The sequence below is a fragment of the Anabrus simplex genome, chromosome 1, assembly GCF_040414725.1.
Source record: "Anabrus simplex isolate iqAnaSimp1 chromosome 1, ASM4041472v1, whole genome shotgun sequence".
NCBI lineage: Eukaryota > Metazoa > Arthropoda > Insecta > Orthoptera > Tettigoniidae > Anabrus > Anabrus simplex.
This window is the reverse complement of record NC_090265.1, coordinates 1,084,590,990-1,084,610,763: the sequence shown is the minus strand read 5'-3', so window position 1 is coordinate 1,084,610,763 and position 19,774 is coordinate 1,084,590,990.

Genomic DNA, 19,774 nt, shown 5'->3' with positions numbered 1-19,774 from the left:
ATTCGATTCCCGGCTCTGCCACGAAATTTGAAAAGTGGTACGAGGGCCGGAACGGCGTCCACTCAGCCTCGGGAAGTCAACTGAGTAGAGAGGTGTGGGTTATTCGATTTCCACCTGAGTAATCTTCGAAGTGCTTTTCTGTGCTTTCCCGCTTCTTCTCCAGGAAAATGCCGAGATGGTACCTAACTTAAGGCCACGGCCGCTTCCTTCCGTATTCCTTGTCTATCCCTCCCGATCGTACCATTCCCCCCACAAGTCCCATGTTCATCATAGCAGGCGAGGCAGCCTGGGAGATATACTTGTCCTCCTCCACAGTTTCATACCCCAGACCCAAAGTCTCACGCTCCAGGACACTGCCCTTGAGGCGGTAGAAGTGGGATCCCTCGCTGAGTCCTATGGAAAAACCAACCCTGGAGGGTAAACGGGTTAAGAAAGAAAGAAAGAAAGAAAGAAAGAAAGAAAAGAAAAGAAAAATTAATCAATTTAAGTTTGTCAGTCTTTAAATATAACCATCAACCACGCGATCTGGGGGTAGTGAACCTACTTCTTACTGGTAGGGTTTGATTCTCGGCTACGTCCGGAATTTTTACATGGATATAAGGCCTAGTCTGAGGTCCACTGAGCCTACGTTAGAATAATTCAGGAATTAACTGACGGTAAGATAGCGACCCCACTCTAGAAAACCAAGAAAAACAGTCGTGAGGTTTCGTCGCGTTGATCATGTGTCTCCTCGTAATCTGCAGGTCTTCGGGATGAGCAGTGGTATTTTGTTAGGCCTAGGCCCATCAGGGTTGTAAATTCATGGGGTTTATGTTTCTTTTTAAATATTACCCGTTTGAAGTCGCCCGGTGAAAGGCAGGCTATGTAGTATCATGTGTTTGTTCAACAGCAGACGCTGGGGTCCGAGGGCCATTCGTCTTGTTCACAAAACCTTGATATTCAGAAGCTCTTCTTACTTCTACGGCAGTTTCTGTGCCTTTTCTCCCTTCTCTAATTCACACATGATATTAATTTAAGCCATATCCTAACAACGTGCATGATTAAAGTATTTTTCTTCTTCTTCCTGTCCCCTTTTCCAATTTTAAAATCGACACGTCAGGTGAATTTGTCCAGTTTTACGGATGGTTTCCCTTCCGGACAAAATGCTATGTGGAGGGATATATTCACTATTGCGTGTTTCTATGGTATTTGATAGTGTAGTATGCTGTATGTAGTTGAAGAGAGCTCATTGACGAACACAAAGACTCATTCACCGAGCCAGAGGTTAACTATAAGCAAATGAAACCCCTGAACCCACGCGGACCATTCAGCCAAGCAGTCGGTGCTTAACGTCTCTTCAACTGTTCTACAGTAAATTAGTATACTTCTTCTCAGGTATTAGTCAACTAACGAAAAATAGACCATTGCCTCGCCAAGATAAAATTTCCGAGAGTGCGGGGAAAAGTTGTCGGCTGGTCCAGTGAAGGGCAGGCTGCATGTGGTATCACGTGTTTCTACAACGACAGATGCTGGGCTTGTTCGCGACACCTTGACATTACCAAGCTCTTCTTGCCTTCCACGGCAGTTTTTATGTCTTTCCTTAAAATGACTACAATGACTACAATCATTACCTTTGTCCTTCCCATTTTAAGAGACAGGGTGCTTGAAGGACCACGTGTCACTGTCGTGTTCGAATCAATCACTTTCTTTCAGGTTTCCGGATACTGTACAGTCATTCTCTAATGTAATGTGCACCAAGTGTAAAAGTTCTATAAGCTTTCTGTACATTTTGAGTAAGACATTTGTACTTACGCTTTATTACACTTATAAACTAAAAAATAAAATAATGAAAATAGGACATATGACATCACTGTGTACTACTACTACTACTACTACTACTACTACTACTACTACTACTACTACTACTAATAATAATAATAATAATAATAATAATAATAATAATAATAATAATAATAGCTGTGGGCTGTGTTTACACAACTCTCATCACTTTCTTAAGTTCGTTTCTCTTTCCTTCCTCTTTCAACAAAAACACCTTCATTCGCTGACTCTCCCTAACTCGTTTCTCTTCTGAGAATATCCTAATTGTTATCCTTGATTTCTCCCCGAACTGATTCTTTACTTCCGCAATGTTTTTTAGTCAATACTTTTAAATTCCCTATGTCTTCTTTCTTGGCTCCACGTTTGTGTAAGTCGTGTTAGACTTCACTTGGAATGTAAGTATCTTTTGTGTTATTTCTTGATCTATTCTTTTAATCTAGAGGATGATTACCCAGTTGTACATCCTCTTAAAACAAAAATCACCACCACCACCACCATTTTTAATATATATAAATAAAGTCGTAATGACTGTGTGTCTGTACATTTACTATTTTGGCTAAATTTACGTACAGTTATCCGTTTCAGGTATAGTAATGACTATCTGCATATTTTTAGTTTTGGTGTCTGGTAGTTTGTCTGTTTGTCGAAGTTCTTGTAACTTGAAAACTTATGGATATATTTCTACCAAACTTGATATTTAGAATCCGCCTGTCCTTGGGTATGTTTTAAGGCATTTATTATTTCTGAATATCTAAATTTACTGGGGGTTTATCCGAAACCGAAACCATGATTTTGCACTCCCACGAAACATGCACATCCAAAATTAATGGAAATCTGCCTGCATTAATGGAAATCAATTTCTAAACCTTTTTCCATGTGCATCATTTCGATAGGAGGATTAATAAGGGTGATATCGTTAGCGGACGGCTTTTCAACACAAGTCCCAACGGACTTAACTCAAAAGCGGGTGCGTGTAAAGCGTATTTCTTATAACTTGAAAACTACTGAAGACAGTTCAAAAAAAACTTTATATTTAACATCCACCTGGCAAAGGTAGGTTTTAAGGTCCATACCATTTCAAATTCCCGGATTGGGCTGGGGGATTTATAGTGAACCGAAACCGTGATTTTACTCTCCCACAATATATACAAGACCAACCTGACTGGAAATCGACCAACCTTGATGGAAATTCATTTATAAAACTTTTTCTAATGTGCATTTTTTCGACAGAAGGATTAATATGAGAGATATCATGAACAGTCGGTTTTACAGGCTACGTCCGGCGGACATAGCCCAAAAGGTATTGTACATGGCGCAGACTCTTTATCTATCTATATAAATAAAATCGTAATGACCGTGTTTCTGTACATTGACTATTTTGGTGAAATTTTCGTACAGCTATTCTTTTAAGGGGTAACAATGACCATCAGCATATTTTTTAGCTTTAGTTTCCTGAAAGTCCTGATTTTACCCCCTCACCCAGAAATCAAGATTTTGGCAAAATCTCCCAGACGAGCTAGAAAATTGAAATTTGGCAAAATTATTCGTTTGAGCCTGTACCCGACGGAAAACTTCCAAGATCTTTTCACTTTTTATCCCCGAAGAATATCGAAATATGCAGGCAATTTTAATGACGGTGCAGACCTTCGTTTCGAAGTATTTCGTGGCTAAACGTTAAGTCCTATCACAAAATCGATGGCACAATCTCGGTTCAATTAGGAGTGATCTACAACTTTGATCCTATGATCCTTTTGTCGTATCTCTATCCCTTATACGTTAGATTTGTCTCTATTTCTCGACTGTAAGTAAATTTTGCAACTTTTTACACGCATAATTCACACTTTGAATCACTTATAGGAAAGATAGAATCATCAAATTCTACACGAACATTGGCCCACCCATTAGCCATATGTGAGCTAAATGCTATGTTTGTAGCTGTCACATAATTATCCGAAAAGTAATGCACTGTGAGACAATCTTAGCCAAATGTCACCCTATTCAACGTTTCTAACTCAACCTGACATATGAATAGACGAGATACGAGAAAATATCATAGGAGTAGCCATTTAGACCGCTAAGTACGGCGTCTTATGGTACAACCCGTCTGTCGATATGACGAACCGTTTAGCAGCAGTTAATCTGTAAATGAGGGTCTGCAATATTGTAAACATGCATAAACTTTCGTATGTCAATCTATATACATTCATTGATGTATATTTGTAGCGACCGAGAAAGGGTGTGTTTGCTGTTGTAATCAGTACTCCCCACATCAACTTTGACTGGCAGTAGGAATGGGGTCCTTCTCCAACTCCTGTGTAGCTGTCATTAGTAAGGAGGGCTTACCATTGTAATGAATAATTCCCTTCTAGATTTGACTTGCAGAAGGCAAGGGGGCATGCAATTTTGTTCAAAACTCCCCTGTCCGATTGTGTTTAGCTGTAGGCAAGGTTTACCGACATTATAAACAAATTTAATTATCTAAAATGTGACTGGCATTAGACATAATGACCTGCTGTTTTAATGGAAACTCACCAACTTGGGGTGGGTGGCAGTAAGCTGGCTGTCAGTAGGAGAAGAGGCCTGTTATTTTAATGCTAACAGCACAACTCAGTTTGAACTGGCAATAGGGAAGTTGCCTGCCATTATGATGTAAACTTCCCAACTCGATTGTGAATGGCAGTAGGCAAGCGAGCCAGTCGTTATCATCACAACTCCGCAACTCACACTTTACATTGGAAACAACGTATGGTGATCTCCCCATGCTTTTTCTCGGATAACTCTAAGAGACATGCAATTTAAAAAATCGTATTCACTGCATGTAAAGTATAGTAATTTACATCGATATCCGTATACAATGAGCAATACCGTAGCGAAGCACGGGTGCATTTGCTAGTGTGTCCATAAAAAGCCAATTTCTTATTTTTCATTAAAAGTGAGATCTTTTCAAACTTCTCGTACAGCTCTTTGTTTGGCCTCAGGTGGTATGTGAACTCATCTGCTATTACTTTTACTAGGTATTATTGTTAATATCTCCCTCTAATTTAGTAGTTTGAGTTTCTGGTTCACTTTTCCGCTCTTTCTTGAGTATCTTTTTGACTTGAAAGGTCTTCTTCGGAATGGAATTTTCCACATGAGGACAATTGAAGAGCTAACTGATAGAAATGGTCCTGAGTTTGGTTTAGTAAAACTGAGCTCAACGGCGAACATCATATCCGCCCTTGCCTTCCCCACGTCACTTACGGCAATCTGTATTGCGCGCTACCGGTTCCCCTTGCACACGATAACGTTTTGAAAAAATACCCTAATATTATTCATGAGACGAATAAAAAATGAGTGTCACTTAGAGCGACAAGGTCTGTAGAAAGTGTCCACCTGTTCTCTCATACATCTGGTAACACTTTCTCTTCATTAGCTGCTCGCCTAACCTACCAGTTTGGGAGCGTCTTTGCAATGACTACCACCGCCCTGAAGTGACCTCGAAGAATATGACAGGTCCATCTAAAGACCTAGTTCTTAATAATGTGTTACGGTAGATTATTGAATACGATAGCTCAGAACAGTTAATCTTCAGCGATTGTGTCCACGTTGCCTCATTGAAGAACACCTCTTAGCTGAAGCTGTCGGGGCCCGATTATCTCTTAAAACTGTTCACAAATAAGGACATGTAAAATACATCATCTTCATCGTCATCATTTACCATAAACGACGATTGAAGTTTTATGGACACATTATGAAGCTAGATGACAACCGAATAACAGAGAAAATATTGAAGTATTCACAAACATTAAAGACGAGAAAGGTTTGGATCAAACAAGTCCAAACTGATCTCAATAACGCCAACATCACATCTACAGATATCGAAGACCGAAAAACTTTCAGACATAAGATCTACACTTGGGAAGTTGCTTCAGAAGATAGTCCCAGCAGATCTAGGAGAAAATGGACTGACGAACGTCGAGCTAACAATAGCGTTATGATGAAAGAATTCTGGAAGAACAAGAAAAATAACAACAATACATAATTTGCTTCATGTTATCCTTTATGGGTCGAAACAAACTAAATAATAATAATAATAATAATAATAATAATAATAATAATAATAATAATAATAATAATAATAATAATAATAATAATAATAATAATAATAATAATCTTATAGATTTTACATCCCTCTTTCTATTTTCGGAGATGCCAAGGTGCCACATTTTTTCCCTTCAGGAGTACTTTCACGTGCCAGAAAATTTGTTCACACGAGGCTGGCGTATTTGAGATCCTCCAAATATCACTGCGGAGCCAGCATCGAACCCTCCAACTTGGGTGCAGAAGACCAATGTTTCTTCTCTTTGTTTGTATCTCTTTTACCTCGCAACGACACAGAGAGGTCTTATAATGACGATGAGATAGGACGCGACTTGGAAGGAGTAGGAAGCGACCGTGGCCTTAGTTGAGGAATTTTGTCTGGTGTGAAAATGGAAAATCAAGGAAAACCTGCCGGCAGTGGGGTTCGAAAGCGATGTTCTCCCGAATGCAAACTCACAGATATGTGATTAAAACCGTGTAGCCATCTCGCTCGGTTCTCCCAGCTAACGTTCCTACTCTTTGAGCCACTCAGTCCTGCTGTTGTCCTTCCTCTTGAAAGGTAGTCACAACCACTTTAAACTTGAAGTGATAAACTGTGGTGGAACCTTTTCTAGCTCGACCAACAGTGGGATTACGGTATGATTCACTTGTATTCCTAGTCTATAATAGTAACCAGTAAGGTTGAACTACTTTTAATATAATTCTGGAAGCCCTACTATTTTGGAAAATAGAGGTTTTCTTTGTAAATCTGATTGTCCACAAGTTGGTATTCTCCACCCTCGCAACTTTGATTAAAGTGCGATAAAAACCCTATATAAACCTTATACATATATAGAATTATTTTTCTTAGTAGTATTATTTATGTCCGCCTGTCGCCCGGCGGCCGCGGGTTCGATTCCCGGCCGGATCAGGGTGTTTTAATTGTAATGATTAATATCCCTGGCCTGGTAACTTGATGTTTGTGACGTCCTTAATCTTCCTTTCCTCACGCACAACATTCCACACTACCGCAATTCAAATTACATGCAGTTTCATACAATCTGGTGCCAGTAGGTACAAAATATCCACATGGGTCGACGCCCCGAACAAATAGCATTTAAAAAAGAGTATTATTTTTAATTACTGTACATTTTGTCTTGGTGACATAGAGATAAAAATAACTCTTTATAACGGAAACATCGAGTTATGTATAATTGATCCACTATTAGTGATTAGAAAATCAAGTTACCCAAAGATTAACAGCACAATGTTTTGAGAGTTCATTGTTATTAGAACAAAAAGTTCTGAGGATATATGCAAACGTGTAAAGAGCCAAATATATTGATAAATATTGATTTATTTCAATTGGGTAAATAGTAAATACTATAGGAAGAGTACATTGATTCCACCAGTAATAACGGTTCTGTTCATTAATTGGCTTATTAGTTGTTGTATACCATTGTGTAATCTCATGTTGACGAGATATATCGAGTTCACACGCAAAGCAAGAAAAAACATCACGATAAAAAGTGTACAGTGTTATTATATAGCCAGTGTCATCATCTCATGGTGACAGCTGACGGTGTAGTAACAACTCTTGCTTATCGTCCAATCAGCTTCTCATTACTCTCTTCCCATATGTAGACATAACAGGTAAACAATGCTTTTCGATTGCGAAATCATGTGCCTAGTTGAAACTATGTTGAGAATGTTCACAAGATTCCCTTCAAGTGAAAGTGACAGTTGTGGTAATGTGCAGTGTCCAGCCTCATCATATCCTTGTCGGGCAGTTTGCTCATGCGTACGGCATAGTCATTGCTCGCTTTGGGTGGTATTACTCTAAAATGTCTCTGTGAGCGATGATGCGTTTCGAAACTAGACCGTGCCCGCTATTAAGAGATATATAGCAACATCTAAAGGAAGTCTTCCCACATTTGACGGTCGAGTTCGAACACGGCCAAGCTTCATGTGAAAGCAGCAATGAAGAGGAAATAATTATTGATAAGTCAGTTTTATTGCCACTTTCTTCTAAAGTAACAATTGAAATATGAAGTGAAGGAAATACCGGCATAACCATTGTTTAACCTTTTCGTATGGCTCGTACCCTCTGGAACATAATAAGGTTTCAACAAGAGAACAGTTAGTTGTACGCATCATGTTACATATTTCCTCCATGGGCCTACAGCAACTACCTCTTATTTAATGCTTATGAATCAAAAAGTCTTGAGCCATCCTCAATATATTTACTGCGATTTTCAATAAAAAGCCAATCAAGACAAATCATCCGTTAGTCCAGTATGGCTCTCAGTCATCGTATGGGCCGTGTGTTTTCATTCAGCTCTGTACCCAGCATGTTCCTTTATTCCATTGATATTCATACCTGTATCTTCTTTGATGCCATCTAACCGACGTGAACTTTGCCTTCCAGTTCCATTTTACCATCCACCATTCCAAACTCGATGTTCTTACTCTCGGAAGGTATTTCTCATTATGTCGACAAAATAGTCCACTATATTCCATGCGAAGGAGATTTTTGGATAACCTGGTCGAAAATGTACACGGTGTTCTCAGCAGATGTCGCCAACAGCAAAGCTCAGAAGAATCAATCCTCTAGTGTCAGCTTTTTTTTAGGGTTCTTGTTTCGCAGCCATAAGTAGCTATAGGGAGAATTGATGGCATTGGCGAGTCTCCAATAGGTTCTCCCACTGATGTCCCTGCTTTTCCAGAAATGTTTCAAACTTATCATTGCGTTCCTTCTCAGTTCTAGCCGCCGGTTGACTTCTGGGATCAGCCACCTTCACGATTAATTCTTAACTACCCCTATCTCTTCATGAAATGTGTCTACATTTTACAATAGTATCTCATCCCTTGTGTTGAAGCTTCCACGCTCTGTTAAACTACTACTACGTTCTTCGTCTAGGTTGGCCAGTGTTGATATTTTATGTACCTTATGCACAGTTTGCTGAAGTTTCATGATTCTTTGTCAAGGCGACGAACGTGTCTCTACTCAATCCGAGGTAAATAGTTTACCAAAGTAACTAAAATCGTCTGATCGAATAGTGATGCAGCATTTGATAAATAAAACTGAAATGTATTCAAGACGCCCGCAAATTGTGTAGAAGGTACACAAAACAACAGCACTAATCAACTCGGTCGAAGAAAATAATAATAATAATAATAATAATAATAATAATAATAATAATAATAATAATAATAATAATAATAATAATAATAATAATTCGTTCATTTAATTCTAATTTACATATCCAAATCACGTCTATTATCTTACATACATATCTGAGGATTAGCAGAGCAGAAAGCTGGGTTACTCTGATGTTAAATCGGAGATTAATCTTCTTTCTTTTAGCATTTGTCTGGCAAAGCAGGATCCACTGATCTCTACATAGCTCTACTCATGACACGATCACCACATCGCTGGAGGACACTCCGGCGTTGTTCATGTCCTGTCTTTTATGTCCACTCGCAGCTTCGTAACCCTTCTCTTGGTCGTCGTCGCTGAGGATCATTGTTGAGTGCAGTACTGTGAAGTACATGCGCACAGTAGCGTAGACAATTTTCATGCATTTTTTACGAAATAAGAACCACACAACATCTTACCTGAATGTATTTATTTATTACACGATCAAGTCTGGCATACAGTATGTCAATTAGCGGTCAATAACAATTTATTTTTATTTTTTAATGATGTACTGACATCGAGGTCACCTGTCACGAATATAAATTATATCGGAAGGATATATTTTCTGTTTGAATCTATGGTTATATTTGAAGATAAAATTGACGAAGGCATCGTGGGACACAAAATGTGGTACTTTCCATGAAGCGAGTGGAGAAAATTCCAACTACATACTTTTAATGACGTCACCTAATATTACCGTGGTAAGAGAATGAGCTAGTCGTCCTCCACTTTTCATTGTCAGTTTTTACCTTAGGCTTCTGAATGACTCATTCATTGACAATGTGGGTGTGATATGATTCGAAACTTCTGATTCATAGTATTCTTGAAAAGGAACCTCCTCTTAGTGAACTATATAGGTCATATATCCGTCTGGTATCCTGTAATAATAACGTGTTACTGATGTGAAACTACATTGGAGAAACACAATATTTCCTCATGAAATTGTCTAGTCCTTACCGTACCTCACCACCAAGTTTATGTTGATTGAAACAAAACCAAACCCCATGGCACTATAGCCCTTGAAGGACCTTGGCTTATGTTGATTAAAGGGGAAGTAAAAGAGAGTATCACTTATATGACTACCCTATAATTATTGCATTACGCTTAAAATAGCATCTACCCATTACTGCGGTTTAAGGAGTAGCTTAGTACCTTCCCACCCGGTTGGTTTGGGTACGACTGTGAACTCTGTCCCTAATGTTAAACTTTTATCAGAGACTGGGGTGAGGTACACTCTGATAATACCATATTTAGAAGGAAAATTACATGTGATTTTCCGTGATACTTCCCCACTTTACCTGTAGATGAATGCTAGAATGGTACAAAACATATAGGTCATATCTGATGTCTTCCCAATACTAGGCCCAGTTTTTTTCAAATAGAGTCCGGCTCCATAGCTAAATGGTTAGCGTGCTGGACTTTGGTCACAGGGATCCCGGGTTCGATTCCGGCAGAGTCGGGAATTTTAACCATAATCGGTTAATTTCGCTGGCACGGGGTCTGGGTGTAGGTGTTGTCTTCAGCATCATCATTTCATCCTCATCACGACGCGCAGGTCACCTACGGGAGTCAAATCAAAAGACCTTCATCTGCCGAGCTGAACTTGTCCTCGGACACTCCCGACACTAAAAGCCATACGCCATTTCATTTCATTCCAAATAGATACACTACTACAGACACCACATCGATATAGACTTAAGACACAAATACAAATAACACAGGGGTGTTAAATTAGTCGTCCCAAGAAGTCCAGAGGAAGACAGTAACAGCCAGATGTCAACAAACTGACACATCCACTGAAAGCATTCCCTCGGAGTACTGCGCGACTTGACAGCACACTTGTGTTGCGGGACTGCATAACTATCACTGAAGTCTCCATATACTGTTTGATGGTAGTGAAGACAACCTGTATTGTTAACAATCCATCCTTTGTAATCAAATTCATGCACTTTGGTGTGTGTGTGTGTGTGTGTGTGTGTGTGTGTGTGTGTGTGTGTGTGTGTGTGTGTGTGTGTGTGTGTGTGTGTGTGTGTGTGTGTGTGTGTGTGTGTGTGTGTGTGTGTAAAATGCGTATGGCACTTATCATTTTTTAACATTTCAGAGTATTTTGTAAATATATATTTAAACAGTGACCTATTTAGGAAACAACTCGGAGTGAGATATACGTATAGCAACTGCGAGAAGAATTGCATATCCTCCTCACTCACATTACATTATGAGGGATTTTCTTTGATGTTTCATTTTATATCCCATTTTTGCTAAATTAAAAGTCTTCTTGCTAAATCTTTGACACATGGTGGACCCTAAAGCGTGAGCTAAATTGAAGTACCTCAGTAGCTGAAAATCTGAATATGGCTCTCCTCATCCGGAAACTGAGGATTTTGCAGTGTTCCGTGAGTTTATCTCTTCTGTGTGTGTGTTTGTAATTGAGAAATATTTCAATTTAAAGGATGTCACGAACTTACCACGATATTATTCCATCCCACCTCATCTTCGAACTTCGAAAGTCTATTTGTGTTCAGTCGAAATGCAGAGGTCCTCCGGGTTCAAGAACGGTTCATCTTTGGCTCACTATTCGGATCACGACCAACAATATCCTTAGGTAATGATAGGATAGTTCAGTATATAAGAGAAAATAAAGCCATGCACCTCTAACACGAGTATAGGAAGTCTCCGTTCTGAAGTAAACCGGATTCAAAGATAGTACAAACAAGACCAATAAATCATATTGAATGCATGAGTTTCGTGGCCATTCGAGTATCTACGCTCAGTTCTCACTTCTTGTTGATTTTTTGTAAAACTCTATTCAATCCTAATGCCAAATAATTAGGGCTAAACTTATTACATCTAATATCAGAGAAGATACAGGACTGAAGAGCACATGGAAGGGGGAGAGGGTGGAACATGATAGCCGAGTGACTTTGTTGCTGGCCACTGATCAAAGCGGCTGTGGTTTGATTTTACAATCAGTGCATGTGGAATTTTTGAAATGAAAAGTCACGTTCCTGTGGTTTATATTCCACGTATAACTGGTGGTCCCGTTGCCATAATCGCAATATTAGCAGTTACGTTAACACTGTAAGATTAAGACAAGACTAGCTTGAGTCAGAGCACAGCAGTAGCGCTGCCTGTGAGGACTGGAGCAAACTCTACCAATCTTCAGATTACAAAATGGAGCCCACTTCCACATTTAGTTTCCCCCACGATTAAAGTAGCCATATCATACAAGTCAGAACCTTTCTCACTCGCGAAAATAGTCGAGTGCTCTAAGCAGCCTGATGGCTTGGCATTCTCTTCCTTGAGGATGTGAAGTCAACGATTGGGGCACTGTGTTACCTGTGATGCGGGTAAATACTGACCCGGAAGAACAGGTAGATGGTTCTTTTTGTAGAAAATCGTTAACTTCGTGACAGAAAATCTGAGTGGACTTTCGTAATGGAAGAATTACATTAAAAACTTCATATACCTCGTCCCGTGCTATGACCTGTCGGAATAAAATATTTCTTATCTTTCTCTTTAACACACATTCGTCCAATACACTTTGCCAATAGACACGAGTACTTCTGCAAATTTAGGCAAAATGGCAAGCGTCTTTCAGGATAACTTTTAGCGAATGTTACCATTTATTCTCATTTTGAAAGCATGGAACTTTATCCCTTTATGGGATATGTCAAGATAAACCTCCATGTATTAACTAGTCAGGAAAATTTCTGTTGCTATGTTCCCTTCCTTCTTATCATGCTTGTACTGGTAGACATGACATGTTCACCCAATCACTTTTTGCGCCAAGAATTGGACATAAAAGAAATAGTAGTTTTCTTACTTCTCCATGCTTTAGGTATTCACAGAACTGTGCACTAATCTCACGTACTTCTCAGGATAGGAATTAAATATAACAATAATAATAATAATATGCCTTTACTGGCAAGACCTAGTTTTTACAGTGCACTGTATCTTCTGGTGTGGGCTAGAACAAATTTATTACTTTCATTGACCTGTCTCAGTCTCATCCTTGGCTTTGGCAACATGAAAGTGACTGAGGTATGCGTGATGCTAGTAATGTCATTCGGTATGCAGCCAGTCCCTGTTATGAATGGTGTGAAAATGTCACTCATAGGGTCGGTTGGTGCGGGCACTTCAGTGGGCTTGGCAGAATGATATGTAATAGTAACTTCCGGCTCAGTGAAGAAAGCAACGGGAAACTACCTCAATCCTCATTTCCCTAGTTAGCCTCTTCAGCGACGCCTGGGCCACGTATGACGGCTGATGATGGATCTATTGAGGTTCAAACCAGCCTCCGGGTTGAGCCAGTCAACATACAATAATAATAATAATAATAATAATAATAATAATAATAATAATAATAATAATAATAATAATAATAATAATAATAATAATAATAATAATACGTGGTTAACGACACTTAATTAGTAATTTACCTTTTTTAATAGAGATTGAATCTTGTCCTAGGAAAGTGTTTCTTAATATTCCTGTAAATTGACAAGAGTAAGTGCCTACAGCATGTGCCTGTATTCGATCCCGTAACTATGAGCAAAGGAGACAAGTACTGAACAAATTACTCTATGCAGATTATCGATTTTACAGTCTATGAGAATTAGACAGCAGCATTACATATTCTAAACACTGGCGTATTGTAGAGAGCAGTAGGCAAGCTGGAGTGAAAATTACAGAGCATGGTTTAACACAGCCATAAGTAATTAACACGTAGTTGTGAGTTATGCACCGCTAGCAATCTGATTTTAAAAACCTGTCTGTGCGATGTCAGACAGGATGGCGTGTGCCCTGGCTCGTTCACGGTTACATACTTGTTTGCTCTGAAGTATTGCCGAGTTATTTTATTGGATAATCCGTCTCCGTGGCCGACTAGTCAGTGGGTCTGCCTTTGGACGTCGGGGCCCTATGTTCGATTCCCAGTAACATCGTACTGTAATTGTGAAAAATGAAATAATGATATTATTGGTTGTACGCCCCACTAACGGTTTTAACGATTTCTAAGACACCGATGTGCCGGAATGTTGTCTCGCAAGAGTTCTTTCACGTACCAGTAAATCTACGAACACGAGGCTGGCGTATTTGAGCACCTTCGTATATCACCGGACCGAACTTAAACTCTCTTTAAATCAGAAGGCCAGAGATATACCATTTGAGCTACTCAACTTGACTGTGAACGGTTAATTTTCATAGCCCTGGGGACTGGAAGCTGCACCTCATACTATCAACTACCGACCAACATAACAACACGCAATTTCTCATACACGGCAGATGACTCCCACTCTCATTCTTACAAGATCCGCACTAGACTAGTAAGAGCCCTATAAAATTCATTTTCTTATGTAAATCTCACGATAGGGTAATACGTTCTACTTAACTTCCATTGTCTACGGCATGGTTACTATCGGTCGAGGGAAAGTAGTTTATTGTAAATCAAACCTACCACATCGTTATGCATAGACGGAAATGATAAGTTATTTGTAATCATGGCTGAACTGTGACTACCCTTTGTGAATACAAGGGAGCCATTGCCAAAAAGAAATATGTCGACCTTCTACTCTCTCTAAAATATTACCTAAGGCATCTGTCGAAATGTCACCACAGTTATATAAAAAGGAATCTTGATTCCCCGAAACTTAGTACTTGTTATACTGTACTTGCCACTTTTATTTCTTGCTATTTTTCTTTCTTTTTCCTATTTTGCTTTACGTCGCACCGACACAGGTAGGTCTTATGGTGACGATGGGATATGAAAGGCCTAGGAATGGGAAGGAAGCGGCCGTTGCCTTAATTAAGGTACAGCCCCAGCATTTGCTTGGTGTGAAAATGGGAAAACACGGAAAACTATCTTCAGGACTGCCGACAGTGGGGTTCGAACCCAGTATCTCCCGAATATAAGGTGATAGCTACGTGACCCAAACCGCATAGTCATTTGATCGGTTTTGTTTGACTAAAAGATATTTCCGTTTTATCTTACAATCTTAGAATCCACTGTTTCAGCGTCTGTCTGTCTGTCTGTCTGTCTGTCTGTCTGTCTGTCTGTCTGTCTGTCTGTCTGTCTGTCTGTCTGTCTGTCTGTCTGTCTGTCTGTCTGTCTGTCTGTCTGTCTGTCTGTCTGTCTGTCTGTCTGTCTGTCTGTCTGTCTGTCTGTCTGTCTGTCTGCATTTTATTCGAGTATCACGTGAGAACGGTAGGACTTACTTTCATGAAACCCAACATATTTTACAATAATATTGAGTCAGATGCTGGACTAGTTACCATTAACATATTCACATGAGGAAAGGGGTCTAAGGCGGGGTGGTTGAAATGGTTTCGTCCTAGTATTTTGAAAACGGTCAGCTTTATTTATAAATATTTCAAATAAAACTTGCTCTCTAAGTTTAATTTTGAATATTTTATTCCATGACAGTCTTTATCTGGTATAACTTGGAAAAACTTAGGAAATGGTCTTTTGCTCATAATCAACAATAGTAGAGCAGTGAAATACTTTTGTTTACCTCCGTGTGCTCTATCGTGTCTTCTGCCGCTCATCTCCACTAGATAGCATTAATCCGGCAATTTTACGAAAAAATACGACCAGCACAACAGCTAGTGTGCTTATACATCTTACTTACTCTATCCTTCCATTTTTTCAACTGTTACGTCTTGCCGATTTTTCAATTAAGTTTGCTGCCTGTAACAGAATTCTTTGACTGCATGGTGTACAGAAAGTTCACTTTGTAATGTATTCCATATTCAGAACAATCGCACACCTTTCACCAGATGTCATAACCCTGAACTCAGCAGGTTAACCTGGAAATATTTTCTTATTGAATGATATGAGGTGAGAGGCGAAGCCCTCTACTCTTTTAAGAAAAGGGTGTTGGTGGAATGAACTGTGACTTTCATCGTGAATGGGCGATTCCACACACATCTCACACACGTAAGTGAGATCATGCCTCATCATGACGTCATCCTTCAATCCATGACGTTTTCGCCTCTTTCATGCTGCAACAATACTTAAGGAACAGCAGTTACAGTTATTATATTTCCTCCGTGCACGCTCGAAATGAGACGCATTCGTGGAAACTGTTTCTTCAGAATATCACAACATCTAATTTCTAGCTGAGGATGTTTTAGTAATGAAGGACTTTGGAACGGGTCATTTGAGATTTCTCATTGTTTGCCTTGCTGAGAAGTTCAAGGTTTCATCGAGAAAGGAAAACCTCAGACCTTCACTGGGGTAAGCCAACGTCACAGTCGTAGCATCTCCGGCAACAGGCCTTGGTTAATTTATCAACGTGGAAGTCCATGTTATACTCAACGTGAAATATTGCACGATACACCGAATATGTCTACTTCCACACCAGAGATGCACTTTATTTCTTTAACAAACCGAATCTTTAAATGAAATTATGTTGTAGTATAATAGGGTGGGGAACTTAAAAGAGTCCACCCGATTAACATGGATATTTGTGGTGATAGAAGAAAATTCACAGGATTTTCTTAGCTTGAGGGAGGGCATAGGCCTAATGCGGTATTGTAGATGTGGAGGAGATACGATGCTTGTTGTTTAAAGGGGACTAACATCGAGGTCATCGGCCCAGAGGAGATACGAAAGTAAGTTTCGGAATTTAGAATAGATTGATATGTTTTATTTTAAACCTTTCAATATTGTTTTTTGAGACTTGTACAACGAGGGTTATTCAGCCGATTTGTCTTAAGTTTCCCACTTGTGTGCTTATCTAACATCAATGTAAATTTCACATAAACGAGAAAGGCTTCTCTCACCAGAATATCGTTGTTGCCTGTCTTCATATTAGAACCAGACAGTGAGTACAAAATACCGTTGTGATCTGCGGTGCCATCATATAAACCTGCACCGAAAAAAAATATGTAAAAATGGCATTACTGTAAGTTTTCTGTAAGTATTTTAGTTCTACTTAGACACTGAGAGGGCTGTGGAAAGTGGTAAGTAGCGGTATTGGGACGTAATGTCCACAGCAATAATGACCGCAACACATTTCGTCCGTACGGACACTTCGGTCACACATTCATTTCGTCAGCACCGACATTTGGTAAACAGACATTTTGGTAGAATACAGTATTCCATTATTGTTTACAGATGCAATATGATCGTATATTTTCGCCCACGTTCGTACGGTTTCAGTAGTAGTCACAATTTATTCATATTGTAAGTTTAAAATTTCTGATCCAGAACATTTATTGAAGACAAAATGGCAAGACTTGTATAATTATTATATAAAGACAAGAAGATTATTGAATATGAAAATTATAAATACCATTTGCATTCATTAAAAATGCAAAGCAAAGTCATCTCCATACAGGCATTGAAGGCCCCTGGAGGGGTGGAAGGTAAAGGCTTCCACTATACGTAACCTCAGCACTTGATGGGGTAGAGTGGTTAGCTCTACGCCCAGCCGCCTTTGCCCTCAGGAACCTGGTACTCATTTTTGGTGTAGGCTGAGTGAACCTCAGGGCCATGTGCGCCTCCGGAAGTGGAAATCTCGCTTCTGAAATGTTACGACTTCCTGACGGGGATTCGCACCCACGTCCTTCCGGGCGAACCGAGCACGCCTTTACCGCCTCGGCCAGGCAGCCCCTTTGCATTCATCAAATAAGATTAAAACTTACTGGCGTTGCAAGAAGCGAAACATTTGCACTGGAACCTGTAGAAATGTCCCTACTGTAAGAAATTCAGTGCTGAGAAATATCAACCGCCTTCAAAACAAGAACCGCCCCAAGGTACCAGGTTATGGTAACGCCGTTCTCAAGCGGATACCGAAACGTTAGAGAGCTTGTAAGGAAACCATATCTCACTAACCAAACCAAAACAGAGACTATTGTGCGTATATATAAGGAGTAAAAGATAATGGGAATGTGCAGCAATACTTCAGTGCTAGAAGCTACAAACTAAAATCACAGTATGAAGAATTGTATCGGAAGACGAAGAACTGCAAACGCATGCTGCCGACTAATGTAGTTAATCTGAAAGATATGTAACTCTGAACACATTGTTATTAATCATAGCAAGTGCACAGTAAATCCAATTATTATTTTTTTTTTTTTTTTTGCTATTAGCTTTACGTCGCACCGACACAGATATGTCTTATGGTGACGATGGGACAGGAAAGGGCTAGGACGGGGAAGGAAGCGGCCGTGGCCTTAATTAAGGTACAGCCCCAGCATTTGCCTGGTGTGAAAGTGGGAAACCACGGGAAACCATATTCAGGGCTGCCGACAGTGGGGTTCGAACCTACTATCTCCCGAATACTGGATACTGGCCACATTTAAGCGACTGCAGCTATCGAGCTCGGTCAGTAAATCCAAAGTCAGTAAGATCATTTAGTGCATAGTTCTTTAAATATTATGATATTCTTATGTTCATGAAACGACTTTGTGTCCATATTTCATGGCAGCCCGAAGGCCTGTAGATTACGAGGTGTCGTGTGGTCGACACGACGAATCCTCCCGACCGTAATTCTTGGATTTATAGACGAGGGAGGTTCAGTCAGCCCACACTAAAATTGAGTACTGAGTTAATTCCTGGGGGGGCAAAGGCAGCTGAGGATGGAGCTAACCATTCAACTGAGTGCTGAGGTTACGGATGGTGGAAGCCATGTTACTCCGAACACATTGTTATTCATGATAGCGAGTGCACAGTAACGTGTCAAATGGATGTGGCCCCAATCTCTCTGTGTCCTATAATACCTATGGGCAGAGAGCTGTTTGGGTTAATAACGTTCGTATTAAGTAACCGTCGACTAACAGTAATGGACGAAATGTCTGCAGACAATAAACTGTGGACAAAGTGTCCCGAGACCCAACTAACATATGTCATAAGAACTGCGTAATACACTTCAAACTAATCATAAAAGTACGCACACAGATCTCGTATACGAATCAAGTATATGAGGCTAATGAACACAATACCCCAAGGTCATAAAATAAAACAACGTTATGAGAGATCATAAGTGTGAATGATAAAACAGTGATGGACCATGAAGATTTTGTCACACTTTTACTACCTTAGTTATCATATATACGGTGAGTTGCTTGACTTGTAGCTTCAAAGATCTCACAGGGTCTGGTGTTTCAACAAAAATACAACGAAAATAAAGCAGATCCATCTCCGTACAGGTAATGAAGACCCTTGGAGGAGTGGAAGGTAAGGGCTTCCACCATCCGTAAACTCAGCACTCCGTTGAATACGTAGAATAGTGAGCTGTATCCGCTGATATTAGGTTTGCGAGCTCTACGGAGTTCTCTATTCTTAAATCGTTCATACCTCTTTCGTTCGTCTATACCTTAGTTTGCCGAGGAGTCGAATATCTTACATTTTCTCGTTTGATTGTAGTTTATTTCTCCTTAAAACAATAAGCCACTACTACCATCTCTTTTCACTAGTGTTACGTCCTTCCAAACCCTCAGAATCTCTGAGACAGCAAACGTACTAGGGAAGAACTTCATATGAAAGACTGCCATTTTGCCACCTTGACTCAAGGTGCTTAGGAATGTGGATACGTTTTGTTGTTTTTGAGTTTGTGTATTTATGACAAATAAATATCCGTCACTTTGATCACATGCGGCCTGCCATGCCACAGAGATCACGTCGCTAAGTGCCTGTGATAGACTACTGACGAACGAGGACGATCCGATGACACAAGACGTGAAGCTATCGCCATC